The following is a 15,727-nucleotide window of genomic DNA, read 5'->3' as shown; positions in this document are numbered from 1 at the left end:
CGTTTTTTTTTTCTGTCATAGTTGCGCAGTGTCTCAGGCAACTATAGGAGGTGACGTTATTTTGTTATCGATAATACAATCTCATCGGCAACGTGTCCAACGTGTAGTACGTGCGGACGCGAAACTGTGGCAAAACTCGAAGCGAACCCGTGGCGTCTCGGCTGTCATTCTGACGTCTGCCGCGGCGGGTACACTGCAGATTAAACTCTAGCAAAGCCCCAAGATAGCTGGGAGGCCCAGTGTGCGCATAACACTGCGCAGAAGCGCACAATATGCGCCCACCGCACCATGCACCGCACCCACTGCCGGTCCATGTGTAAACAACACAGGCTCGCTCCCGCTGCTCTTTCCGTGCATGCCGCAGTGGTTTAGGTTCGCCAGAACGGCTGAGAAAAGCGCAGGGCAGGTAACTGCACGCTTGGCGGCTGTTGCCACGAGCGAGGGAAGTATCCATGCGCAGTTTTGCATCCTCGAGGGCCAAACACAGTACATAAAGACTCGGAAAGCACTGTCTCTCGCCATCGGCCATACCATGTTGAATACGCCGGTTCTCGTCCGATCACCGAAGCTAAGCAGCATTGGGCTCGGTCAGTACTTGGGAGGGAGACCACCTGGGAACACCGAGTGCTGATGGCATTTCTTTTGCATTTTTATTCGCCCTTCACGTTTTTTTTTTTTCTGTCATAGTTGCGCAGTGTCTCAGGCAACTATAGGAGGTGACGTTATTTTGTTATCGATAATACAATCTCATCGGCAACGTGTCCAACGTGTAGTACGTGCGGACGCGAAACTGTGGCAAAACTCGAAGCGAACCCGTGGCGTCTCGGCTGTCATTCTGACGTCTGCCGCGGCGGGTACACTGCAGATTAAACTCTAGCAAAGCCCCAAGATAGCTGGGAGGCCCAGTGTGCGCATAACACTGCGCAGAAGCGCACAATATGCGCCCACCGCACCATGCACCGCACCCACTGCCGGTCCATGTGTAAACAACACAGGCTCGCTCCCGCTGCTCTTTCCGTGCATGCCGCAGTGGTTTAGGTTCGCCAGAACGGCTGAGAAAAGCGCAGGGCAGGTAACTGCACGCTTGGCGGCTGTTGCCACGAGCGAGGGAAGTATCCATGCGCAGTTTTGCATCCTCGAGGGCCAAACACAGTACATAAAGACTCGGAAAGCACTGTCTCTCGCCATCGGCCATACCATGTTGAATACGCCGGTTCTCGTCCGATCACCGAAGCTAAGCAGCATTGGGCTCGGTCAGTACTTGGGAGGGAGACCACCTGGGAACACCGAGTGCTGATGGCATTTCTTTTGCATTTTTATTCGCCCTTCACGTTTTTTTTTTTTCTGTCATAGTTGCGCAGTGTCTCAGGCAACTATAGGAGGTGACGTTATTTTGTTATCGATAATACAATCTCATCGGCAACGTGTCCAACGTGTAGTACGTGCGGACGCGAAACTGTGGCAAAACTCGAAGCGAACCCGTGGCGTCTCGGCTGTCATTCTGACGTCTGCCGCGGCGGGTACACTGCAGATTAAACTCTAGCAAAGCCCCAAGATAGCTGGGAGGCCCAGTGTGCGCATAACACTGCGCAGAAGCGCACAATATGCGCCCACCGCACCATGCACCGCACCCACTGCCGGTCCATGTGTAAACAACACAGGCTCGCTCCCGCTGCTCTTTCCGTGCATGCCGCAGTGGTTTAGGTTCGCCAGAACGGCTGAGAAAAGCGCAGGGCAGGTAACTGCACGCTTGGCGGCTGTTGCCACGAGCGAGGGAAGTATCCATGCGCAGTTTTGCATCCTCGAGGGCCAAACACAGTACATAAAGACTCGGAAAGCACTGTCTCTCGCCATCGGCCATACCATGTTGCAATAAAGACAAAAATCGGCCATACCATGTTGAATACGCCGGTTCTCGTCCGATCACCGAAGCTAAGCAGCATTGGGCTCGGTCAGTACTTGGGAGGGAGACCACCTGGGACAACCGAGTGCTGATGGCATTTCTTTTGCATTTTTATTCGCCCTTCACGTTTTTTTTTTTTTTCTGTCATAGTTGCGCAGTGTCTCAGGCAACTATAGGAGGTGACGTTATTTTGTTATCGATAATACAATCTCATCGGCAACGTGTCCAACGTGTAGTACGTGCGGACGCGAAACTGTGGCAAAACTCGAAGCGAACCCGTGGCGTCTCGGCTGTCATTCTGACGTCTGCCGCGGCGGGTACACTGCAGATTAAACTCTAGCAAAGCCCCAAGATAGCTGGGAGGCCCAGTGTGCGCATAACACTGCGCAGAAGCGCACAATATGCGCCCACCGCACCATGCACCGCACCCACTGCCGGTCCATGTGTAAACAACACAGGCTCGCTCCCGCTGCTCTTTCCGTGCATGCCGCAGTGGTTTAGGTTCGCCAGAACGGCTGAGAAAAGCGCAGGGCAGGTAACTGCACGCTTGGCGGCTGTTGCCACGAGCGAGGGAAGTATCCATGCGCAGTTTTGCATCCTCGAGGGCCAAACACAGTACATAAAGACTCGGAAAGCACTGTCTCTCGCCATCGGCCATACCATGTTGAATACGCCGGTTCTCGTCCGATCACCGAAGCTAAGCAGCATTGGGCTCGGTCAGTACTTGGGAGGGAGACCACCTGGGAACACCGAGTGCTGATGGCATTTCTTTTGCATTTTTATTCGCCCTTCACGTTTTTTTTTTCTGTCATAGTTGCGCAGTGTCTCAGGCAACTATAGGAGGTGACGTTATTTTGTTATCGATAATACAATCTCATCGGCAACGTGTCCAACGTGTAGTACGTGCGGACGCGAAACTGTGGCAAAACTCGAAGCGAACCCGTGGCGTCTCGGCTGTCATTCTGACGTCTGCCGCGGCGGGTACACTGCAGATTAAACTCTAGCAAAGCCCCAAGATAGCTGGGAGGCCCAGTGTGCGCATAACACTGCGCAGAAGCGCACAATATGCGCCCACCGCACCATGCACCGCACCCACTGCCGGTCCATGTGTAAACAACACAGGCTCGCTCCCGCTGCTCTTTCCGTGCATGCCGCAGTGGTTTAGGTTCGCCAGAACGGCTGAGAAAAGCGCAGGGCAGGTAACTGCACGCTTGGCGGCTGTTGCCACGAGCGAGGGAAGTATCCATGCGCAGTTTTGCATCCTCGAGGGCCAAACACAGTACATAAAGACTCGGAAAGCACTGTCTCTCGCCATCGGCCATACCATGTTGAATACGCCGGTTCTCGTCCGATCACCGAAGCTAAGCAGCATTGGGCTCGGTCAGTACTTGGGAGGGAGACCACCTGGGAACACCGAGTGCTGATGGCATTTCTTTTGCATTTTTATTCGCCCTTCACGTTTTTTTTTTTTCTGTCATAGTTGCGCAGTGTCTCAGGCAACTATAGGAGGTGACGTTATTTTGTTATCGATAATACAATCTCATCGGCAACGTGTCCAACGTGTAGTACGTGCGGACGCGAAACTGTGGCAAAACTCGAAGCGAACCCGTGGCGTCTCGGCTGTCATTCTGACGTCTGCCGCGGCGGGTACACTGCAGATTAAACTCTAGCAAAGCCCCAAGATAGCTGGGAGGCCCAGTGTGCGCATAACACTGCGCAGAAGCGCACAATATGCGCCCACCGCACCATGCACCGCACCCACTGCCGGTCCATGTGTAAACAACACAGGCTCGCTCCCGCTGCTCTTTCCGTGCATGCCGCAGTGGTTTAGGTTCGCCAGAACGGCTGAGAAAAGCGCAGGGCAGGTAACTGCACGCTTGGCGGCTGTTGCCACGAGCGAGGGAAGTATCCATGCGCAGTTTTGCATCCTCGAGGGCCAAACACAGTACATAAAGACTCGGAAAGCACTGTCTCTCGCCATCGGCCATACCATGTTGAATACGCCGGTTCTCGTCCGATCACCGAAGCTAAGCAGCATTGGGCTCGGTCAGTACTTGGGAGGGAGACCACCTGGGAACACCGAGTGCTGATGGCATTTCTTTTGCATTTTTATTCGCCCTTCACGTTTTTTTTTTTTTCTGTCATAGTTGCGCAGTGTCTCAGGCAACTATAGGAGGTGACGTTATTTTGTTATCGATAATACAATCTCATCGGCAACGTGTCCAACGTGTAGTACGTGCGGACGCGAAACTGTGGCAAAACTCGAAGCGAACCCGTGGCGTCTCGGCTGTCATTCTGACGTCTGCCGCGGCGGGTACACTGCAGATTAAACTCTAGCAAAGCCCCAAGATAGCTGGGAGGCCCAGTGTGCGCATAACACTGCGCAGAAGCGCACAATATGCGCCCACCGCACCATGCACCGCACCCACTGCCGGTCCATGTGTAAACAACACAGGCTCGCTCCCGCTGCTCTTTCCGTGCATGCCGCAGTGGTTTAGGTTCGCCAGAACGGCTGAGAAAAGCGCAGGGCAGGTAACTGCACGCTTGGCGGCTGTTGCCACGAGCGAGGGAAGTATCCATGCGCAGTTTTGCATCCTCGAGGGCCAAACACAGTACATAAAGACTCGGAAAGCACTGTCTCTCGCCATCGGCCATACCATGTTGAATACGCCGGTTCTCGTCCGATCACCGAAGCTAAGCAGCATTGGGCTCGGTCAGTACTTGGGAGGGAGACCACCTGGGAACACCGAGTGCTGATGGCATTTCTTTTGCATTTTTATTCGCCCTTCACGTTTTTTTTTTTTCTGTCATAGTTGCGCAGTGTCTCAGGCAACTATAGGAGGTGACGTTATTTTGTTATCGATAATACAATCTCATCGGCAACGTGTCCAACGTGTAGTACGTGCGGACGCGAAACTGTGGCAAAACTCGAAGCGAACCCGTGGCGTCTCGGCTGTCATTCTGACGTCTGCCGCGGCGGGTACACTGCAGATTAAACTCTAGCAAAGCCCCAAGATAGCTGGGAGGCCCAGTGTGCGCATAACACTGCGCAGAAGCGCACAATATGCGCCCACCGCACCATGCACCGCACCCACTGCCGGTCCATGTGTAAACAACACAGGCTCGCTCCCGCTGCTCTTTCCGTGCATGCCGCAGTGGTTTAGGTTCGCCAGAACGGCTGAGAAAAGCGCAGGGCAGGTAACTGCACGCTTGGCGGCTGTTGCCACGAGCGAGGGAAGTATCCATGCGCAGTTTTGCATCCTCGAGGGCCAAACACAGTACATAAAGACTCGGAAAGCACTGTCTCTCGCCATCGGCCATACCATGTTGAATACGCCGGTTCTCGTCCGATCACCGAAGCTGAGCAGCATTGGGCTCGGTCAGTACTTGGGAGGGAGACCACCTGGGAACACCGAGTGCTGATGGCATTTCTTTTGCATTTTTATTCGCCCTTCACGTTTTTTTTTTTCTGTCATAGTTGCGCAGTGTCTCAGGCAACTATAGGAGGTGACGTTATTTTGTTATCGATAATACAATCTCATCGGCAACGTGTCCAACGTGTAGTACGTGCGGACGCGAAACTGTGGCAAAACTCGAAGCGAACCCGTGGCGTCTCGGCTGTCATTCTGACGTCTGCCGCGGCGGGTACACTGCAGATTAAACTCTAGCAAAGCCCCAAGATAGCTGGGAGGCCCAGTGTGCGCATAACACTGCGCAGAAGCGCACAATATGCGCCCACCGCACCATGCACCGCACCCACTGCCGGTCCATGTGTAAACAACACAGGCTCGCTCCCGCTGCTCTTTCCGTGCATGCCGCAGTGGTTTAGGTTCGCCAGAACGGCTGAGAAAAGCGCAGGGCAGGTAACTGCACGCTTGGCGGCTGTTGCCACGAGCGAGGGAAGTATCCATGCGCAGTTTTGCATCCTCGAGGGCCAAACACAGTACATAAAGACTCGGAAAGCACTGTCTCTCGCCATCGGCCATACCATGTTGAATACGCCGGTTCTCGTCCGATCACCGAAGCTAAGCAGCATTGGGCTCGGTCAGTACTTGGGAGGGAGACCACCTGGGAACACCGAGTGCTGATGGCATTTCTTTTGCATTTTTATTCGCCCTTCACGTTTTTTTTTTTCTGTCAAAGTTGCGCAGTGTCTCAGGCAACTATAGGAGGTGACGTTATTTTGTTATCGATAATACAATCTCATCGGCAACGTGTCCAACGTGTAGTACGTGCGGACGCGAAACTGTGGCAAAACTCGAAGCGAACCCGTGGCGTCTCGGCTGTCATTCTGACGTCTGCCGCGGCGGGTACACTGCAGATTAAACTCTAGCAAAGCCCCAAGATAGCTGGGAGGCCCAGTGTGCGCATAACACTGCGCAGAAGCGCACAATATGCGCCCACCGCACCATGCACCGCACCCACTGCCGGTCCATGTGTAAACAACACAGGCTCGCTCCCGCTGCTCTTTCCGTGCATGCCGCAGTGGTTTAGGTTCGCCAGAACGGCTGAGAAAAGCGCAGGGCAGGTAACTGCACGCTTGGCGGCTGTTGCCACGAGCGAGGGAAGTATCCATGCGCAGTTTTGCATCCTCGAGGGCCAAACACAGTACATAAAGACTCGGAAAGCACTGTCTCTCGCCATCGGCCATACCATGTTGAATACGCCGGTTCTCGTCCGATCACCGAAGCTAAGCAGCATTGGGCTCGGTCAGTACTTGGGAGGGAGACCACCTGGGAACACCGAGTGCTGATGGCATTTCTTTTGCATTTTTATTCGCCCTTCACGTTTTTTTTTTTTTTCTGTCATAGTTGCGCAGTGTCTCAGGCAACTATAGGAGGTGACGTTATTTTGTTATCGATAATACAATCTCATCGGCAACGTGTCCAACGTGTAGTACGTGCGGACGCGAAACTGTGGTAAAACTCGAAGCGAACCCGTGGCGTCTCGGCTGTCATTCTGACGTCTGCCGCGGCGGGTACACTGCAGATTAAACTCTAGCAAAGCCCCAAGATAGCTGGGAGGCCCAGTGTGCGCATAACACTGCGCAGAAGCGCACAATATGCGCCCACCGCACCATGCACCGCACCCACTGCCGGTCCATGTGTAAACAACACAGGCTCGCTCCCGCTGCTCTTTCCGTGCATGCCGCAGTGGTTTAGGTTCGCCAGAACGGCTGAGAAAAGCGCAGGGCAGGTAACTGCACGCTTGGCGGCTGTTGCCACGAGCGAGGGAAGTATCCATGCGCAGTTTTGCATCCACGAGGGCCAAACACAGTACATAAAGACTCGGAAAGCACTGTCTCTCGCCATCGGCCATACCATGTTGCAATAAAGACAAAAATCGGCCATACCATGTTGAATACGCCGGTTCTCGTCCGATCACCGAAGCTAAGCAGCATTGGGCTCGGTCAGTACTTGGGAGGGAGACCACCTGGGAACACCGAGTGCTGATGGCATTTCTTTTGCATTTTTATTCGCCCTTCACGTTTTTTTTTTTTCTGTCATAGTTGCGCAGTGTCTCAGGCAACTATAGGAGGTGACGTTATTTTGTTATCGATAATACAATCTCATCGGCAACGTGTCCAACGTGTAGTACGTGCGGACGCGAAACTGTGGCAAAACTCGAAGCGAACCCGTGGCGTCTCGGCTGTCATTCTGACGTCTGCCGCGGCGGGTACACTGCAGATTAAACTCTAGCAAAGCCCCAAGATAGCTGGGAGGCCCAGTGTGCGCATAACACTGCGCAGAAGCGCACAATATGCGCCCACCGCACCATGCACCGCACCCACTGCCGGTCCATGTGTAAACAACACAGGCTCGCTCCCGCTGCTCTTTCCGTGCATGCCGCAGTGGTTTAGGTTCGCCAGAACGGCTGAGAAAAGCGCAGGGCAGGTAACTGCACGCTTGGCGGCTGTTGCCACGAGCGAGGGAAGTATCCATGCGCAGTTTTGCATCCTCGAGGGCCAAACACAGTACATAAAGACTCGGAAAGCACTCTCTCTCTTCATCGGCCATACTATGTTGAATACGCCGGTTCTCGTCCGATCACCGAAGCTAAGCAGCATTGGGCTCGGTCAGTACTTGGGAGGGAGACCACCTGGGAACACCGAGTGCTGATGGCATTTCTTTTGCATTTTTATTCGCCCTTCACGTTTTTTTTTTCTGTCATAGTTGCGCAGTGTCTCAGGCAACTATAGGAGGTGACGTTATTTTGTTATCGATAATACAATCTCATCGGCAACGTGTCCAACGTGTAGTACGTGCGGACGCGAAACTGTGGCAAAACTCGAAGCGAACCCGTGGCGTCTCGGCTGTCATTCTGACGTCTGCCGCGGCGGGTACACTGCAGATTAAACTCTAGCAAAGCCCCAAGATAGCTGGGAGGCCCAGTGTGCGCATAACACTGCGCAGAAGCGCACAATATGCGCCCACCGCACCATGCACCGCACCCACTGCCGGTCCATGTGTAAACACAGGCTCGCTCCCGCTGCTCTTTCCGTGCATGCCGCAGTGGTTTAGGTTCGCCAGAACGGCTGAGAAAAGCGCAGGGCAGGTAACTGCACGCTTGGCGGCTGTTGCCACGAGCGAGGGAAGTATCCATGCGCAGTTTTGCATCCTCGAGGGCCAAACACAGTACATAAAGACTCGGAAAGCACTGTCTCTCGCCATCGGCCATACCATGTTGAATACGCCGGTTCTCGTCCGATCACCGAAGCTAAGCAGCATTGGGCTCGGTCAGTACTTGGGAGGGAGACCACCTGGGAACACCGAGTGCTGATGGCATTTCTTTTGCATTTTTATTCGCCCTTCACGTTTTTTTTTTTTCTGTCATAGTTGCGCAGTGTCTCAGGCAACTATAGGAGGTGACGTTATTTTGTTATCGATAATACAATCTCATCGGCAACGTGTCCAACGTGTAGTACGTGCGGACGCGAAACTGTGGCAAAACTCGAAGCGAACCCGTGGCGTCTCGGCTGTCATTCTGACGTCTGCCGCGGCGGGTACACTGCAGATTAAACTCTAGCAAAGCCCCAAGATAGCTGGGAGGCCCAGTGTGCGCATAACACTGCGCAGAAGCGCACAATATGCGCCCACCGCACCATGCACCGCACCCACTGCCGGTCCATGTGTAAACAACACAGGCTCGCTCCCGCTGCTCTTTCCGTGCATGCCGCAGTGGTTTAGGTTCGCCAGAACGGCTGAGAAAAGCGCAGGGCAGGTAACTGCACGCTTGGCGGCTGTTGCCACGAGCGAGGGAAGTATCCATGCGCAGTTTTGCATCCTCGAGGGCCAAACACAGTACATAAAGACTCGGAAAGCACTGTCTCTCGCCATCGGCCATACCATGTTGAATACGCCGGTTCTCGTCCGATCACCGAAGCTAAGCAGCATTGGGCTCGGTCAGTACTTGGGAGGGAGACCACCTGGGAACACCGAGTGCTGATGGCATTTCTTTTGCATTTTTATTCGCCCTTCACGTTTTTTTTTTTTCTGTCATAGTTGCGCAGTGTCTCAGGCAACTATAGGAGGTGACGTTATTTTGTTATCGATAATACAATCTCATCGGCAACGTGTCCAACGTGTAGTACGTGCGGACGCGAAACTGTGGCAAAACTCGAAGCGAACCCGTGGCGTCTCGGCTGTCATTCTGACGTCTGCCGCGGCGGGTACACTGCAGATTAAACTCTAGCAAAGCCCCAAGATAGCTGGGAGGCCCAGTGTGCGCATAACACTGCGCAGAAGCGCACAATATGCGCCCACCGCACCATGCACCGCACCCACTGCCGGTCCATGTGTAAACAACACAGGCTCGCTCCCGCTGCTCTTTCCGTGCATGCCGCAGTGGTTTAGGTTCGCCAGAACGGCTGAGAAAAGCGCAGGGCAGGTAACTGCACGCTTGGCGGCTGTTGCCACGAGCGAGGGAAGTATCCATGCGCAGTTTTGCATCCTCGAGGGCCAAACACAGTACATAAAGACTCGGAAAGCACTGTCTCTCGCCATCGGCTATACCATGTTGCAATAAAGACAAAAATCGGCCATACCATGTTGAATACGCCGGTTCTCGTCCGATCACCGAAGCTAAGCAGCATTGGGCTCGGTCAGTACTTGGGAGGGAGACCACCTGGGAACACCGAGTGCTGATGGCATTTCTTTTGCATTTTTATTCGCCCTTCACGTTTTTTTTTTCTGTCATAGTTGCGCAGTGTCTCAGGCAACTATAGGAGGTGACGTTATTTTGTTATCGATAATACAATCTCATCGGCAACGTGTCCAACGTGTAGTACGTGCGGACGCGAAACTGTGGCAAAACTCGAAGCGAACCCGTGGCGTCTCGGCTGTCATTCTGACGTCTGCCGCGGCGGGTACACTGCAGATTAAACTCTAGCAAAGCCCCAAGATAGCTGGGAGGCCCAGTGTGCGCATAACACTGCGCAGAAGCGCACAATATGCGCCCACCGCACCATGCACCGCACCCACTGCCGGTCCATGTGTAAACAACACAGGCTCGCTCCCGCTGCTCTTTCCGTGCATGCCGCAGTGGTTTAGGTTCGCCAGAACGGCTGAGAAAAGCGCAGGGCAGGTAACTGCACGCTTGGCGGCTGTTGCCACGAGCGAGGGAAGTATCCATGCGCAGTTTTGCATCCTCGAGGGCCAAACACAGTACATAAAGACTCGGAAAGCACTGTCTCTCGCCATCGGCCATACCATGTTGAATACGCCGGTTCTCGTCCGATCACCGAAGCTAAGCAGCATTGGGCTCGGTCAGTACTTGGGAGGGAGACCACCTGGGAACACCGAGTGCTGATGGCATTTCTTTTGCAATTTTATTCGCCCTTCACGTTTTTTTTTTTTCTGTCATAGTTGCGCAGTGTCTCAGGCAACTATAGGAGGTGACGTTATTTTGTTATCGATAATACAATCTCATCGGCAACGTGTCCAACGTGTAGTACGTGCGGACGCGAAACTGTGGCAAAACTCGAAGCGAACCCGTGGCGTCTCGGCTGTCATTCTGACGTCTGCCGCGGCGGGTACACTGCAGATAAAACTCTAGCAAAGCCCCAAGATAGCTGGGAGGTCCAGTGTGCGCATAACACTGCGCAGAAGCGCACAATATGCGCCCACCGCACCATGCACCGCACCCACTGCCGGTCCATGTGTAAACAACACAGGCTCGCTCCCGCTGCTCTTTCCGTGCATGCCGCAGTGGTTTAGGTTCGCCAGAACGGCTGAGAAAAGCGCAGGGCAGGTAACTGCACGCTTGGCGGCTGTTGCCACGAGCGAGGGAAGTATCCATGCGCAGTTTTGCATCCTCGAGGGCCAAACACAGTACATAAAGACTCGGAAAGCACTGTCTCTCGCCATCGGCCATACCATGTTGAATACGCCGGTTCTCGTCCGATCACCGAAGCTAAGCAGCATTGGGCTCGGTCAGTACTTGGGAGGGAGACCACCTGGGAACACCGAGTGCTGATGGCATTTCTTTTGCATTTTTATTCGCCCTTCACGTTTTTTTTTTTTCTGTCATAGTTGCGCAGTGTCTCAGGCAACTATAGGAGGTGACGTTATTTTGTTATCGATAATACAATCTCATCGGCAACGTGTCCAACGTGTAGTACGTGCGGACGCGAAACTGTGGCAAAACTCGAAGCGAACCCGTGGCGTCTCGGCTGTCATTCTGACGTCTGCCGCGGCGGGTACACTGCAGATTAAACTCTAGCAAAGCCCCAAGATAGCTGGGAGGCCCAGTGTGCGCATAACACTGCGCAGAAGCGCACAATATGCGCCCACCGCACCATGCACCGCACCCACTGCCGGTCCATGTGTAAACAACACAGGCTCGCTCCCGCTGCTCTTTCCGTGCATGCCGCAGTGGTTTAGGTTCGCCAGAACGGCTGAGAAAAGCGCAGGGCAGGTAACTGCACGCTTGGCGGCTGTTGCCACGAGCGAGGGAAGTATCCATGCGCAGTTTTGCATCCTCGAGGGCCAAACACAGTACATAAAGACTCGGAAAGCACTGTCTCTCGCCATCGGCCATACCATGTTGAATACGCCGGTTCTCGTCCGATCACCGAAGCTAAGCAGCATTGGGCTCGGTCAGTACTTGGGAGGGAGACCACCTGGGAACACCGAGTGCTGATGGCATTTCTTTTGCATTTTTATTCGCCCTTCACGTTTTTTTTTTTTCTGTCATAGTTGCGCAGTGTCTCAGGCAACTATAGGAGGTGACGTTATTTTGTTATCGATAATACAATCTCATCGGCAACGTGTCCAACGTGTAGTACGTGCGGACGCGAAACTGTGGCAAAACTCGAAGCGAACCCGTGGCGTCTCGGCTGTCATTCTGACGTCTGCCGCGGCGGGTACACTGCAGATTAAACTCTAGCAAAGCCCCAAGATAGCTGGGAGGCCCAGTGTGCGCATAACACTGCGCAGAAGCGCACAATATGCGCCCACCGCACCATGCACCGCACCCACTGCCGGTCCATGTGTAAACAACACAGGCTCGCTCCCGCTGCTCTTTCCGTGCATGCCGCAGTGGTTTAGGTTCGCCAGAACGGCTGAGAAAAGCGCAGGGCAGGTAACTGCACGCTTGGCGGCTGTTGCCACGAGCGAGGGAAGTATCCATGCGCAGTTTTGCATCCTCGAGGGCCAAACACAGTACATAAAGACTCGGAAAGCACTGTCTCTCGCCATCGGCCATACCATGTTGCAATAAAGACAAAAATCGGCCATACCATGTTGAATACGCCGGTTCTCGTCCGATCACCGAAGCTAAGCAGCATTGGGCTCGGTCAGTACTTGGGAGGGAGACCACCTGGGAACACCGAGTGCTGATGGCATTTCTTTTGCATTTTTATTCGCCCTTCACGTTTTTTTTTTTTCTGTCATAGTTGCGCAGTGTCTCAGGCAACTATAGGAGGTGACGTTATTTTGTTATCGATAATACAATCTCATCGGCAACGTGTCCAACGTGTAGTACGTGCGGACGCGAAACTGTGGCAAAACTCGAAGCGAACCCGTGGCGTCTCGGCTGTCATTCTGACGTCTGCCGCGGCGGGTACACTGCAGATTAAACTCTAGCAAAGCCCCAAGATAGCTGGGAGGCCCAGTGTGCGCATAACACTGCGCAGAAGCGCACAATATGCGCCCACCGCACCATGCACCGCACCCACTGCCGGTCCATGTGTAAACAACACAGGCTCGCTCCCGCTGCTCTTTCCGTGCATGCCGCAGTGGTTTAGGTTCGCCAGAACGGCTGAGAAAAGCGCAGGGCAGGTAACTGCACGCTTGGCGGCTGTTGCCACGAGCGAGGGAAGTATCCATGCGCAGTTTTGCATCCTCGAGGGCCAAACACAGTACATAAAGACTCGGAAAGCACTGTCTCTCGCCATCGGCCATACCATGTTGAATACGCCGGTTCTCGTCCGATCACCGAAGCTAAGCAGCATTGGGCTCGGTCAGTACTTGGGAGGGAGGCCACCTGGGAACACCGAGTGCTGATGGCATTTCTTTTGCATTTTTATTCGCCCTTCACGTTTTTTTTTTTTTCTGTCATAGTTGCGCAGTGTCTCAGGCAACTATAGGAGGTGACGTTATTTTGTTATCGATAATACAATCTCATCGGCAACGTGTCCAACGTGTAGTACGTGCGGACGCGAAACTGTGGCAAAACTCGAAGCGAACCCGTGGCGTCTCGGCTGTCATTCTGACGTCTGCCGCGGCGGGTACACTGCAGATTAAACTCTAGCAAAGCCCCAAGATAGCTGGGAGGCCCAGTGTGCGCATAACACTGCGCAGAAGCGCACAATATGCGCCCACCGCACCATGCACCGCACCCACTGCCGGTCCATGTGTAAACAACACAGGCTCGCTCCCGCTGCTCTTTCCGTGCATGCCGCAGTGGTTTAGGTTCGCCAGAACGGCTGAGAAAAGCGCAGGGCAGGTAACTGCACGCTTGGCGGCTGTTGCCACGAGCGAGGGAAGTATCCATGCGCAGTTTTGCATCCTCGAGGGCCAAACACAGTACATAAAGACTCGGAAAGCACTGTCTCTCGCCATCGGCCATACCATGTTGAATACGCCGGTTCTCGTCCGATCACCGAAGCTAAGCAGCATTGGGCTCGGTCAGTACTTGGGAGGGAGACCACCTGGGAACACCGAGTGCTGATGGCATTTCTTTTGCATTTTTATTCGCCCTTCACGTTTTTTTTTTTTTCTGTCATAGTTGCGCAGTGTCTCAGGCAACTATAGGAGGTGACGTTATTTTGTTATCGATAATACAATCTCATCGGCAACGTGTCCAACGTGTAGTACGTGCGGACGCGAAACTGTGGCAAAACTCGAAGCGAACCCGTGGCGTCTCGGCTGTCATTCTGACGTCTGCCGCGGCGGGTACACTGCAGATTAAACTCTAGCAAAGCCCCAAGATAGCTGGGAGGCCCAGTGTGCGCATAACACTGCGCAGAAGCGCACAATATGCGCCCACCGCACCATGCACCGCACCCACTGCCGGTCCATGTGTAAACAACACAGGCTCGCTCCCGCTGCTCTTTCCGTGCATGCCGCAGTGGTTTAGGTTCGCCAGAACGGCTGAGAAAAGCGCAGGGCAGGTAACTGCACGCTTGGCGGCTGTTGCCACGAGCGAGGGAAGTATCCATGCGCAGTTTTGCATCCTCGAGGGCCAAACACAGTACATAAAGACTCGGAAAGCACTGTCTCTCGCCATCGGCCATACCATGTTGAATACGCCGGTTCTCGTCCGATCACCGAAGCTAAGCAGCATTGGGCTCGGTCAGTACTTGGGAGGGAGACCACCTGGGAACACCGAGTGCTGATGGCATTTCTTTTGCATTTTTATTCGCCCTTCACGTTTTTTTTTTTTCTGTCATAGTTGCGCAGTGTCTCAGGCAACTATAGGAGGTGACGTTATTTTGTTATCGATAATACAATCTCATCGGCAACGTGTCCAACGTGTAGTACGTGCGGACGCGAAACTGTGGCAAAACTCGAAGCGAACCCGTGGCGTCTCGGCTGTCATTCTGACGTCTGCCGCGGCGGGTACACTGCAGATTAAACTCTAGCAAAGCCCCAAGATAGCTGGGAGGCCCAGTGTGCGCATAACACTGCGCAGAAGCGCACAATATGCGCCCACCGCACCATGCACCGCACCCACTGCCGGTCCATGTGTAAACAACACAGGCTCGCTCCCGCTGCTCTTTCCGTGCATGCCGCAGTGGTTTAGGTTCGCCAGAACGGCTGAGAAAAGCGCAGGGCAGGTAACTGCACGCTTGGCGGCTGTTGCCACGAGCGAGGGAAGTATCCATGCGCAGTTTTGCATCCTCGAGGGCCAAACACAGTACATAAAGACTCGGAAAGCACTGTCTCTCGCCATCGGCCATACCATGTTGAATACGCCGGTTCTCGTCCGATCACCGAAGCTAAGCAGCATTGGGCTCGGTCAGTACTTGGGAGGGAGACCACCTGGGAACACCGAGTGCTGATGGCATTTCTTTTGCATTTTTATTCGCCCTTCACGTTTTTTTTTTCTGTCATAGTTGCGCAGTGTCTCAGGCAACTATAGGAGGTGACGTTATTTTGTTATCGATAATACAATCTCATCGGCAACGTGTCCAACGTGTAGTACGTGCGGACGCGAAACTGTGGCAAAACTCGAAGCGAACCCGTGGCGTCTCGGCTGTCATTCTGACGTCTGCCGCGGCGGGTACACTGCAGATTAAACTCTAGCAAAGCCCCAAGATAGCTGGGAGGCCCAGTGTGCGCATAACACTGCGCAGAAGCGCACAATATGCGCCCACCGCAC

The 15,727-nt window shown here is 53.9% G+C and overlaps 18 non-coding genes and 5 pseudogenes across 18 annotated transcripts; all 23 read left to right on the top strand.

Annotated features, from left to right (window-relative positions):
* Positions 1-517: 517 nt before the first annotated feature.
* On the top strand, positions 518-636 carry LOC149369019 (5S ribosomal RNA). Its single transcript, XR_016287319.1, has one exon. It is a non-coding gene; the product is annotated as a 5S ribosomal RNA (ribosomal RNA).
* Positions 637-1,183: 547 nt separating this feature from the next.
* LOC149369018 (5S ribosomal RNA) lies at positions 1,184-1,302 on the top strand. Its single transcript, XR_016287318.1, has one exon. It is a non-coding gene; the product is annotated as a 5S ribosomal RNA (ribosomal RNA).
* A 579-nt stretch (positions 1,303-1,881) lies between these two features.
* LOC149369017 (5S ribosomal RNA) lies at positions 1,882-2,000 on the top strand (annotated as a pseudogene).
* Positions 2,001-2,549: 549 nt separating this feature from the next.
* Positions 2,550-2,668, top strand: LOC149369016 (5S ribosomal RNA). Its single transcript, XR_016287317.1, has one exon. It is a non-coding gene; the product is annotated as a 5S ribosomal RNA (ribosomal RNA).
* Positions 2,669-3,213: 545 nt separating this feature from the next.
* LOC149369015 (5S ribosomal RNA) lies at positions 3,214-3,332 on the top strand. Its single transcript, XR_016287316.1, has one exon. It is a non-coding gene; the product is annotated as a 5S ribosomal RNA (ribosomal RNA).
* A 547-nt stretch (positions 3,333-3,879) lies between these two features.
* On the top strand, positions 3,880-3,998 carry LOC149369014 (5S ribosomal RNA). Its single transcript, XR_016287315.1, has one exon. It is a non-coding gene; the product is annotated as a 5S ribosomal RNA (ribosomal RNA).
* Positions 3,999-4,546: 548 nt separating this feature from the next.
* LOC149369013 (5S ribosomal RNA) lies at positions 4,547-4,665 on the top strand. The gene has a single exon (XR_016287314.1). It is a non-coding gene; the product is annotated as a 5S ribosomal RNA (ribosomal RNA).
* Positions 4,666-5,212: 547 nt separating this feature from the next.
* On the top strand, positions 5,213-5,331 carry LOC149369012 (5S ribosomal RNA). The gene has a single exon (XR_016287715.1). It is a non-coding gene; the product is annotated as a 5S ribosomal RNA (ribosomal RNA).
* A 546-nt stretch (positions 5,332-5,877) lies between these two features.
* On the top strand, positions 5,878-5,996 carry LOC149369011 (5S ribosomal RNA). The gene has a single exon (XR_016287313.1). It is a non-coding gene; the product is annotated as a 5S ribosomal RNA (ribosomal RNA).
* Positions 5,997-6,542: 546 nt separating this feature from the next.
* Positions 6,543-6,661, top strand: LOC149369010 (5S ribosomal RNA). The gene has a single exon (XR_016287312.1). It is a non-coding gene; the product is annotated as a 5S ribosomal RNA (ribosomal RNA).
* A 581-nt stretch (positions 6,662-7,242) lies between these two features.
* On the top strand, positions 7,243-7,361 carry LOC149369009 (5S ribosomal RNA; annotated as a pseudogene).
* A 547-nt stretch (positions 7,362-7,908) lies between these two features.
* LOC149369008 (5S ribosomal RNA) lies at positions 7,909-8,027 on the top strand (annotated as a pseudogene).
* Positions 8,028-8,569: 542 nt separating this feature from the next.
* On the top strand, positions 8,570-8,688 carry LOC149369007 (5S ribosomal RNA). The gene has a single exon (XR_016287311.1). It is a non-coding gene; the product is annotated as a 5S ribosomal RNA (ribosomal RNA).
* A 547-nt stretch (positions 8,689-9,235) lies between these two features.
* On the top strand, positions 9,236-9,354 carry LOC149369006 (5S ribosomal RNA). The gene has a single exon (XR_016287309.1). It is a non-coding gene; the product is annotated as a 5S ribosomal RNA (ribosomal RNA).
* Positions 9,355-9,933: 579 nt separating this feature from the next.
* LOC149369005 (5S ribosomal RNA) lies at positions 9,934-10,052 on the top strand (annotated as a pseudogene).
* Positions 10,053-10,597: 545 nt separating this feature from the next.
* On the top strand, positions 10,598-10,716 carry LOC149369004 (5S ribosomal RNA). The gene has a single exon (XR_016287308.1). It is a non-coding gene; the product is annotated as a 5S ribosomal RNA (ribosomal RNA).
* Positions 10,717-11,263: 547 nt separating this feature from the next.
* LOC149369003 (5S ribosomal RNA) lies at positions 11,264-11,382 on the top strand. Its single transcript, XR_016287307.1, has one exon. It is a non-coding gene; the product is annotated as a 5S ribosomal RNA (ribosomal RNA).
* A 547-nt stretch (positions 11,383-11,929) lies between these two features.
* On the top strand, positions 11,930-12,048 carry LOC149369002 (5S ribosomal RNA). Its single transcript, XR_016287306.1, has one exon. It is a non-coding gene; the product is annotated as a 5S ribosomal RNA (ribosomal RNA).
* A 579-nt stretch (positions 12,049-12,627) lies between these two features.
* On the top strand, positions 12,628-12,746 carry LOC149369001 (5S ribosomal RNA; annotated as a pseudogene).
* A 547-nt stretch (positions 12,747-13,293) lies between these two features.
* On the top strand, positions 13,294-13,412 carry LOC149369000 (5S ribosomal RNA). Its single transcript, XR_016287666.1, has one exon. It is a non-coding gene; the product is annotated as a 5S ribosomal RNA (ribosomal RNA).
* Positions 13,413-13,960: 548 nt separating this feature from the next.
* LOC149368999 (5S ribosomal RNA) lies at positions 13,961-14,079 on the top strand. The gene has a single exon (XR_016287305.1). It is a non-coding gene; the product is annotated as a 5S ribosomal RNA (ribosomal RNA).
* A 548-nt stretch (positions 14,080-14,627) lies between these two features.
* LOC149368998 (5S ribosomal RNA) lies at positions 14,628-14,746 on the top strand. The gene has a single exon (XR_016287304.1). It is a non-coding gene; the product is annotated as a 5S ribosomal RNA (ribosomal RNA).
* Positions 14,747-15,293: 547 nt separating this feature from the next.
* On the top strand, positions 15,294-15,412 carry LOC149368997 (5S ribosomal RNA). Its single transcript, XR_016287303.1, has one exon. It is a non-coding gene; the product is annotated as a 5S ribosomal RNA (ribosomal RNA).
* The last annotated feature ends 315 nt before the right edge of the window (positions 15,413-15,727 follow it).

This window comes from Amblyomma mixtum, chromosome 1, assembly GCF_055824585.1.
Source record: "Amblyomma mixtum isolate Tamu chromosome 1, ASM5582458v1, whole genome shotgun sequence".
Lineage (NCBI taxonomy): Eukaryota > Metazoa > Arthropoda > Arachnida > Ixodida > Ixodidae > Amblyomma > Amblyomma mixtum.
The sequence above is the reverse complement of the archived record's forward strand: the minus strand, read 5'-3'. Positions and strand labels throughout refer to the sequence as shown.